The 10,882-nt window shown below is 40.4% G+C and overlaps 1 long non-coding RNA gene across 1 annotated transcript; it reads right to left on the bottom strand.

Annotated features, from left to right (window-relative positions):
- Window positions 1-4,738: 4,738 nt before the first annotated feature.
- On the bottom strand, window positions 4,739-6,818 carry LOC121962531. The gene is made up of 2 exons (XR_006107127.1): window positions 6,700-6,818; window positions 4,739-5,745 (listed from the first exon to the last, which is right to left on the bottom strand). It is a non-coding gene; the product is annotated as an uncharacterized LOC121962531 (long non-coding RNA).
- Between the last annotated feature and the right edge of the window lie 4,064 nt (window positions 6,819-10,882).

The following is a 10,882-nucleotide window of genomic DNA, read 5'->3' as shown; positions in this document are numbered from 1 at the left end:
ATTTGGTGCCTTAAAAAAAAGTAATCAGGTAAGTTCACAACATAAGCTAATATCAAAATATTAAGCTATTCATTTTCATTTGATGAACGCACCTGTTGAATCTTGTTTTATTTCGAAAGATTGTGGGGTTAGGATCCTCAGACCCTCCTTTCCTCTCCTCCCAAAATGTAACTGGATGTCGAACCGCATTTTGTCTACCAGGCCCCGTGGTGTGTTTGGATTCATTGCCTGTGACTTCCTCAGGATTATCAGGTCTTCCTGATGATTTTCGTTTTGTCACGGCCTGCTCTCTGGAGAAACTTATGACTTCACTTAAAATGTTATTCGACGTTGTGAACTCAGTGTCTTGCATGAGACACCATGCCAGACTGAGAGGAGGGTCGTTGATGAAGCAGTTGATGCCTGCCCTCAACCCGACATAGCTACTGATGGAGAAACGCTGACCCTGGTTGTTTCTTACAGAGCCATAAAATTCACGAAGAATCCTGTTGAGCTCACCTTTTGTCACTGTTGCAAAATCCACATCTTTTTCAGTGCTTTGCAGATCAGATCAATCCTAGAAACATCTGACAGTCTAAAATTTGATTGAGACGTAATCTGTTCATTCCTAGACATTTCAATTTGATCGAGCTCTTCATCTGATATTGCCACAAATCAAAAGTTTTTTGGGCCCCCTCATCCTCTTCCAACCATGCATCAAAACTGAGAACACCAAATAAATCAAAATCAACAACAAAAAAATTCATTTTGTAGGCCTATCAATATTTCAGCCATTTCTTGCTCCAGTTCTGACAGTTTCGCTTCAATGTTGGCATGGAGACAGATGTGGTGGAGTAATACTTAAAATGATTAGGAAGGTGTGCTGTAATGCATATTTGAGCACGGTCAAAGAGTCTTATGGACCAATCAGAATGCTTGGTCGAAACAACTTGTAGTCGTGTTGTAACCTAGTAATGACCACTGAGCAGTGATTGGTCAGGTGGATGGTGTGAGTCTCTTGTTGTAAATCCCTGCACTCACTTTGCTGGAAACACAGATCTCCCTGTTGGTTCAGGCTCAACAGCACAGGTAGCTCCATATGTGTTCACATTGCTGATCTCCACGCACTTCCTGTCAGTGACCCACAGTGCTGTGGGTCAAAGGTCACACATCTGGACAGATGGGCACTTTGTGATGCAGTTCATCCTGTCCCCAGCTGTCAGGGAGCCTAAACAGAAACCCTCTGTAGCTCTCCCAGCAGGGAACTAGATCCTACTGCAGACAGGGGGGAAGAAAACAAGAAGGCCATGCTACACTCTACAGCAAGACTCTGTGAGACTCTTAAATACTGCATGAAAAACTCCCCCATACAGCTGTGCTCTAGCACCTACAATGCTTTAAGTATTGTATTCTTACAACCAGAATGTTGAATAAACTTCTCAGACTCCATAGCTGTTGGGAAACTGCTCTGCTTGCACAATCATGTTGTAACTAAAATATTTATAGTGAAAATGTATTTTCTTGCCCACGGTTGGGACCACAAATTGCAGAATAAACACTGCAGGGGTGCATTCTGTCTCATGTTTGACATTTGCTCATAGATTAGTTTATACAGTTACAGAACAAACAGGATGAGCAGGGACCAGCAGGCATTAAGTGAAGAAGCTGAACCATTCTGTGTCATTACGCAACTTTATTTCATTATTCAAGGCAACAATATCAAGAAGAAGGCACACGTCCACTAAATAAATGGTCTGTATGTCATACGGCTACAGTTTGACAGTATTATTTTTCTATCTACCTGCCTGCCTGCCTGGCTATATTCCATATTCTCAAGTTTCATTCATTATTTTCAAGTTTTGTTCCATATTCTTAAGTTTCATTTAATATATTCAGACTTGCACTCTATATACTTAGACTTCATCTTCTATTTTTTTTAAAGATTATTTTTTGGGGGATTTTTCTCTTTATTGATAGGACAGCTATAGAATGACAGGAAATGTGGGAGAGGACCACAGGCTGGAATCGAACCCTATGGGGCGCACGCTCTAGCAGGTGAGTTAGAGGCCGCCCCGACTTTATCTTCTATAATAATTTCCTGTTCATGGTTTCAATGTGTGGCCAGTGTGACTAAAATATTGTCATCCAGACTAGCAAGTGCACTAATTTTCGCTTCATTTTCAGCTGGATATTTGACAGATATTCACTCAGGAGCCAGCAACAATTTTTAGTTTCACTTTTATCTGTTGTCAGTGGTAGAAGGACAGTGAGCTCACCGCCCAACCCTCCCCTTTCCTGCCAGGGGCAGACAGTATGAGCTGTACTCTGAAAAGAATCCCAAGGAGTGAAACTGTCCACAGACAGTTCATTCAACCCTCAACTAATTGCACTGGTGAAACATATAGCTACTAGATAGACATTTTTTTCCCATCAGGAGTTGGATTGGAGACCAAAACAGAGCAAAAAGAGAGTAAATACATAACTTGCGTCTGAGGATCAGTCTAAATGAATGCTGATGTTGCTTTGTGTTACAATAACAACCTCATTACAATACTACATATGTTGAATTACTGTAATGCAGTAAACATTGGTACCCATGATCCACAAAAGAAAAACAAAAAAAAAAAAAAGCAGTAGCATAGAGACAAGGTCGCTATAAAGGTATAATGTTGCTATAAAGGTATAATGAGGTGATTCACCTCATCTGGTATCAGATGAGGTGATGGTGAAGACAAAGAAACATTTTTCTTGTTGTTTTGCCAATATCTGCTAAACCACATGGGGATCTAATGATTTATAGCCTCACCACATCTTGATGTAGCACCAGTCACAGCTTGAACTTTGTCTGTGTAGGTGACTGAAAGTGTTGCAGCAAGTGTGTTTCCATTACAGTGTTAGGGACAAACCCCTGTCACAGCTCTGTCACATCATTCCTGCTTTATTCCTTTATTTCTCCCACTGACATGTGTCAGCCAAACAGATGATTCAATGGCTATATTGAACATTTGCCCCCAACTGAGGGTTCCTAGGTTTGTGCATGTTCCTGAGTGTTGGGAAGTAGCCATCTTCCTTTGCCATCCATCCTCTCTACCACACACCCTGATTTATAAATACAGCATTAAAAAGTGAGTGGTGCGGACAAACGTGACATAGTCTTGTCATTCGGTGGTCGAGTATCTCTGGGTATGTCCATAGATTTTCTGGGGGTTTAGACAGAATTACTGGATTTTCTCTGAGAAAATGGAAAATAACTTCTCATTATAAAATGGAACTAGGATAATAAGATGTGTCATAAAGTGACTGAACATGTCATTTACTAACTCAAGAAGTAGATTTAGTGCTTAGTAACACATTAAAGAAGCATCATTTAGGAAAGTCTACCCCACAGCTGCAGCTCTGATTGGTCAGCTGTAATTTGTTTGTAGCAGATATGTCAATCAAACATCCTGAATTTAAGATCTGCCAATTTCAGTACTGATTGCAGTCTAACAACAGTAGGTATATAATTACTTGTGTGGCATATTCTTGACTCCATATACATAACCATCTAATGACATCTTCCCTAAAGTTGGAGGATAAAGGATAATGCTTTGTGTTCAATTGTGGAGAATGGATTTTGATGGTGTATAATTTAGCCATTAAAAGCTATTTTGTTTTATAAAACCAGAGCTGATTATATATAGATGCTGATTTATACAGTTATATCCATATATGTGAATAAACTTTATGACAGAAAATGTTGGTGTTAAACACTTACAGTTTTTTGGCAAAAACAAAAATACCTTAACAATGAAATAAATGTCTGATATTATTTTTGAAAGATGTTAATTACCACAAGTACCATCTATCATTTTAGATGTGAAAAAAAACCTGAAGTTACAGTTTAATGTTTTTAATTAGGCCTGGTTAAAATGAAAAACTCCAGCACTGAGTAACAGACATTCACATACAATTACTCTTCAGTGGTACATATGATGAGACATTCAGAGATGAACCCTCATTCTGCTGACCTCATTGATGTTATATGGTACAAGTAAGATGCAGTGTGAAGTCACATTATATCTGTAATTTGTACATTATATTTGTACAACACTGACTGTGGAGTTTACCTGGGTGAATAAGAGAGCTCACTCTCGGCTCCACTGCAGGACTCTCCTTTGTGCTCCTGTGTTACAAGCTGACATCAGATACAGCAAAATTAAGTGAAATGATTCAGGCCACATTTGGAAAAGAGCGGCCCTACTACAAACGGGAAAAGTCTCTCCACTGTGTTTGTTAAAAAATCTGCGTTCATATGATAACATTGCAAAAAAGATCCTCATGCACACGGATCCACAAATACAACCAAAAACACAGAGTATGCATACCAGGCCAGTAGTTGGCGGTGTAACTTTGTATGACACACCATAGAAGAACACCACACACATGCTATAGTGCAGCTGTGACGTCACTGTTCTCACTGGATCCATGCATTGCCAGTTTATACGGTGACAGCAGGGGTGGCCTTTTCAAACGATTACACCTTAGATCCCGGTTTTCCCAAAACACCATTGAACGAAAGGCCAAACTGAAACAAAAGTTTAATATTTCACTGAAGAACTGTTGCTGTTTATATGGTCACTCAGAAAAACTGCAAAACATGACACACAGCTTGATATTTCTTGCCAAAGCTGAAAATTCTTGAATCCAAGCAGATTCTTTGTAATGCTTCAGAGCGTAAGGCAGAACAGGACACACAATGCAGACCAGGAGACCAAAGAAATGTTTAACTATTGTATTTATAACACCAACAGTGCACAAGGGAGATTCTGAGTGAGGATCAGGGGGTGATGGGTCCTCGAGGGAGGTTCAGTTCCGAGATGGGGAGCATTCCAAAACCACCAGGTGAGGCGAGAGGAGGACAGGTGTTGAGCGTGGCAGCAGTGTGGCAGGTAAGTTACAAAAATCCCAGGCAAAAAAGAGAAGATGAATTCTTGGAACGATACGTCGGCCGAGAATTTTACCACAAAGGGATCAACGATGAACTGGTGAAGAGTGGAGAGTGAGCCCGGGCTTTATACTGAAGCAGGAGAGAGAGGTGATCAGACCTGATGACGGTCAGGTGTGTAGATGAGCAGGTGAATTGGATCAGAAGCCACACCTCGCTCCCGCAGGTGAAGACATACAACAAAAACAGACAACACAGACAGAGAACAGGAAGGGCAGGGAAACAAGGAAGAAACACAGGGAGAGACACAGCAGATCCTAACATTCTTTGTCTAATTTGTGCCGGCAAGAGTAATTTGTGTGTGTGTGTTTGTGTGTGTTTTTCCAGTTTGTAGAATCTTAAGACTTTACCTATAAGAAAGAACAGCCGAAACGCTGAAAGTATAATTTTACTTGAACAGAATACTTTTCATTTCTTTGCATGCCCTGTAAGATACGAAAACATTTGTGCAACTACTGTGCACATCAGTAATTGCAACAAGATTGTAACACTGCCTCTGAAAGCAGATTAGAGAGGTTAAGAGCTTAAAACTTCCCATTATCACACACACACACTTCATAGCATTTGTTTCCAGGTAGGGTTCAGCTGCCTCTCTGAGTGCTGCTGGGGACTGATCAGCCTGGTGAATCTCACCACTAGACAGTATATAGTGGTGTCCAGAGCAGTAGCTTGTTGTTCCCCTGGGAAGCATCCACTTTCACCCCCTCCACTCCTGCCAGAGCTGCACAGAGGCTCTGTTGTGTCACACCAAAACACGCTAGCAGATCCAGCTTCAGCTCCTGTGGAGGAGAGTGAAAGGACAGGAATACATAGAAAGCTGAATGTGGGTTGGGAGAGGAGAGTGCTGTTAACAACATTTAAAGAAACACTATGTAACTTTTATGAAAAGAAATATTGCACTCTTGCAAATGAAAAGCTAAATTCGTGACCAATAAAACACACTCTTGCTAATTTTAACACACTCAGGAGTTTTGCTGCCCCTGTCTGAGGTTATGTGGCTAATGTTAGCATAGAGGTTAGTCTGTGTAACTGATATTACTGAGCCAGTCTGCTGACTTTATGTCTTAATTCTACATGTTGTGTTGTTAACATTTCAGCATTGACAATTATCCTGTATATATGTCAGTCTTGGCTGCATTGATTGCTGTGTAGTGAAGTTACATAGACTTAATATAACTACATATTGAGGTCGATGAAAATGAAAAGAATGTTGAGGAATCACATTAACTAGAAAAGTTTTATGTTAATCATGACAGACTCCATTTAAGAAATAAATTACTGACATGGTGCACAACAAAGTTCAGAAATATAAAGAGTCTTTGGTAGTCAGACCCCATCACGACGTCAGCAGCTTTTAGTAGGTAGAGGTGCTGTTAGTAGTACAAGAATATCCCCACAAAGAAGAAGCAAAAGAGAAACATAAAAATGCATGCACGCGCACACAGGCATATCCGGTTTTCTGAGGTCATGATAGAGCAGGTTGCAGTGCGATAGACCAGGTCGCGGCACCTAAGATCACAATAGACCAGGTTCCAGTGTGTTAGATCATGATAGTCCAGATCAAGGTGCATTAGATAGATCATGACAGACAAAGCCATTGTGTGTTAGATCGCAACAGACCAGGTTATGACTTGTTAGATTATGACAGACCAAGTCCCAGTTCGTAAGATAATGAAAGACCAGGTTGAGGCGTGTTCAGTCACTGTAGACAAAGTCAAAGTGCTCTGACTCACAGCAGATCAGGTCACAGTGTGCTAGATCAAGATAGACAAAGTCAGTCCACCTGTGCCTCTCTCTCTCTATGGGTGCGTGTGATTGCCTGCAGGTGCACTCGACTCAGGCTGAACCATGAGCTGCATCTCAGAAAAAAAAAACCAAATTGTCATGAACCCGTAAAAACACCAATGATTCTTACAGTTTTTTCAGAAAAAACTTCTGGAGAAGATCCAAACTTACCACTAAGAGATGTGGAAACAATATGGTAGCATGGAAGAGTGCGTCCAGGCCTTTTGTGCTGTGGTTGATGAGTAAAATGGGTGGCAGGTGTGCAGCAGTCAATGAGCAGGACAAGCAACAGGAGTGCGTTCTCCAGCACCAGAAAGCAACGGCCATGGAAAGCACACACACACACACACAGCAGAAAACAGCCCATAAAATGCAGAAAAACAGAACACCAATAAACAGACAAAATCCATACTACAATACTAGATTTATAATTATGATAATTACAAGTTCAAAATGATGTTACAGAATTACTATACAATTATACTAAAAAAAAGTTTAGGTAACTTTCTTTTTTGTTTTTTAGCTTTATTTTTTTTTAGTTATTTTTCCACTGATCTTCAGGTAATTTTCTTGTACTTTTCAAATAATTTCTTGCAATTTTTGGGGGAATTTCTTCTTTTGGTGCCCCTTGCCTTAGAATAGAATAGAATAGAATATTCCTTTATTGATCCCCCATTGGGGGAAATTCCAAATGTTACAGCAGCATGAAAAAAGAAAAGTGAAATGTAACAAAGAAAATAACAATAACAATAACAATAAATAAGTAATAAAATAAGTATGTACATAGAGGAAATAAGGTATGTACACATAATAATAATTAAGTAATAGAATAGTATGTACACAAAAGATGGATTAGAGCCTTCTTTGCATGCTTTTGAAAGAAATCAACCCAATTTCAATGGATTAAAATGTTCATTTTAAATGTGGATAAAATACAATACAAATGAAATATTAAACAGTAGGCGAAGGAAATCCAAATTAATGTATGATGTGATATTGTGAATAAAAGTGGGTCAGTAAAGCCCTGGTGGGGCAGAGGGCTAACTGATGGTCATGGTGTGGGGGTGTAGTGATGGGGGGTTAATTACACCTCCACTTTTTTTAATAACGTCCCAACCAGCCCTCCACAAAGGAAGCCCACAGTGCACCCCCTGAACTATTTTTAGCCACCCCAGTGCATGCTGGTCCAGGTTGGAGGTGTGTGAGGTGAGCTTTGGGCTGTAGTCAGTGTGTATATAAGTATGTGTGTTTGCACGTGGCCTGTGTGTGTGTGTCTGTGTGTGTGTGTGTGCTTGTGTGTGTGTCAGGCAGGTCGCCCTGACACAAATAAATGAGCAGTGTTTCTGCGCGGCACACTGACTCTCTTTCACCATACATGAAGTGTGCTGAAAAGAGCTTTTTCACAGCCGCACGCTCACTCACTGGATACACAACACCGCAATGATAACATGGTTGTGTGTGTGTGTGTGTGTGCGTGTGTGTGTGTGTGTGCAGCTCAGGGTATGGTGGATCTATGGATATGTGATTGAGACATTAGTCCAACATATAACGGAAAATGCACAGAGCACTGAAAGTAAACAAACATACATTGAAACCCTATCATGTACTAGATTTAGAGCAAGAGTCACTCCTTTTTATATCAATAATAAGCCAATATCCAAATCAATAAGAAGCTCAGTTGCAGTGTGTCTGACAGTGGTTGAAGTAAACTGCATGGTGTCTCTAGCATGAACACACACTCAATGGGCAGTTATCAACAAACTAAGCTTTGTGTCCCCTGATCTCTACAACTGTAGTGAGGGCACAGGTAGCACACCAATAATGGCCACATTAATGGGGAATGCACAATGATGAAACATGCCAGGATTCTCTTTTAATAAAATATTGAACCCATTACCCTTTTCTAAGACACAGAAGAAAATTGATAAATCTCATCATTGTTAATGTGTGCTTACACTGTAACAGACTGTAAGGTGTACCCTGCCTCTGCCTGCAGCATTCTAGGATAAACTTTAACTCTCCTGCAGCCCTGAGCAGGAGAAGCAGCTACAGAGAATAGAGGGAAGTAATTGTTCTTTAGTTGTGTGCATCACGTTCTCATCTGAAGTCATCACATATTGTCACTTTGCAATAGCTTCCATGTCTACATATTAAGCTCTAAGTATCCTTCTTTGTCTGCTCATTAGTTTCATGCTACCATGATGTCAATGATGTGATGTTAATTCTACAAATATATTAACCTTAAAAGCGGGAAATCTTATAGTTACATTTAAATTTAAGCACTATTGACGTTAGAGAGATGTCTTGGTCCCTGCACATTGTGAATTTTTTTTGTCTACCACATCACACTGTGCGATATTTGCAGGATGCACATGGTAAGGTGTGGGACCCCCCCTCACATTTAGATGAAAAGTGAACACCAGACTCCTACATAAAAGTCTGGGGTTTGTTTGATCCATCCACCTTGGTGTTCCTTATATTATGTGTTTCAACCTGACACCATCCCGCTGCGTGTCATGTGGATGTGTCAGGTGCCGTCTGGCTGTCCACCAGCTTATCATATAGCCGCTAAAAGTGGCTTTTGGTGTTGGGATCTTACACCAAAAGAACTGCAAAAGTAGTGGTATTTGATAAGTTTGGATTAAGAACAGGCTGTCCCACCTGAAGCAGACTTACTCACTCTTAAACTTACATCCCATGATTTCCTTCTTTGCTTCCATATATAAGAAATATGAGTTGGAATTTCTGCTTATAAGAACTGCCTATGTGGCAGTCCTCTGGAGGAGGACAGTCTCATACAGTGCACATTCATGACGCAGACCAGTAAAGGCTAACAGTGATGTTCTCATTTGTTTTTGATAATTATACTCAAAATGATTGTGATGTTTATTGATGCAAAACCTCTACATATGACTTTATTAATAATGAGATAAACTCCTGCTTATAGCTCAGATGGCTTTAATGGTCTACAAGAGTTAGCGGTTTAATTCTGCTTTGGGCAGCTAATGCTAAAAATGTGTGGAGTTGTGGAGGCAGATGTTGTGCATTCTATCCAGTGATGTTGTGGCAAAAGCTGGAGACAGACTTAAACTTGTTAGTCATCATCATATGTATCAAAACCTCAAATAATAAGCAAATCACAGTTAATATTACAGCTATTTAGTTTGGCTTATGTTGAAAGATTCATACGTTGTCAAATGGATAAACTGCTCTGCTATAAGAAGCTTTGGAGAACAGCGTCAGACAAAAAGCAGACATTATTCAACGCATATTTTCATTGATTATTGTTAAGGGCCATATTTGCTTGTCTGAAACTCGGCCACAGAAACATCATTCCGTTCTGCACCAAAGCTGCTATTAAATGAAGGCAAGCACATTGGGAGATCCAGTAATCCACATGCAGGCAGCGTGGCTAAACAGAGCCAGCTGAAAGTGTTTTTGTGAGTAAGTGTTTGTGTGCCCGCACGATTGCGTCAGCGCTGCAGGGACGGAAGAAAGACAGATGTGCCAGAAGAGCTGAGGAACTCCTGGCCCTGCCTCTTCCTCCCGTTCCTCCCCCCTTCTCTATCCGTCCATACCCTCCGAGCTCAGCAGATGTGTTTGTCATGAAACATTTATCGGGGTCGTCAACAGAAACGAGGGCCGCATGTATAAATCACTGTTCGCCCCGGGATGGTGCAGGTATAAAAATATGACCATGAATGGGAAATATGACTACCAGGGCTGCTGGAAAGTCCTCTAAGGCCAAGATGTGCATAGAAATACCTCCATTCGTAATGAGAAAGAAAGATCTGGAGAGAAAAACACACCAGCAAATACTGAAAAGTTATCAAATCCTATGCTCCTGCAAATTAAAACATAGTGGGAAATGTTTGTAATAAGACTCTATGTAGATGTGATGAATGAGTCAAGAAAATGTAAGAGAAGTATCCTTTTGCAGCATTAGCCCCCTGATAATATACACTAGAAACTCTTAAAAAGCCATAAAATCATTTCACTGCTGCTGGATGAAAAACAAATAAAGAAGCTGTCAAAGGTAAAGATGTTTGTTTAGACTATTGCTTTTGTCAGCAAATGCAGAAATACAAATAAAGACTTATTGTCGGTATACTTGTGAGAACTGTTTCTGGC

The sequence above is a fragment of the Plectropomus leopardus genome, chromosome 23, assembly GCF_008729295.1.
Source record: "Plectropomus leopardus isolate mb chromosome 23, YSFRI_Pleo_2.0, whole genome shotgun sequence".
Taxonomy (NCBI): domain Eukaryota; kingdom Metazoa; phylum Chordata; class Actinopteri; order Perciformes; family Serranidae; genus Plectropomus; species Plectropomus leopardus.
Note: the sequence above shows the minus strand (reverse complement) of the source record. Positions and strands in the feature narration are given on the sequence as shown.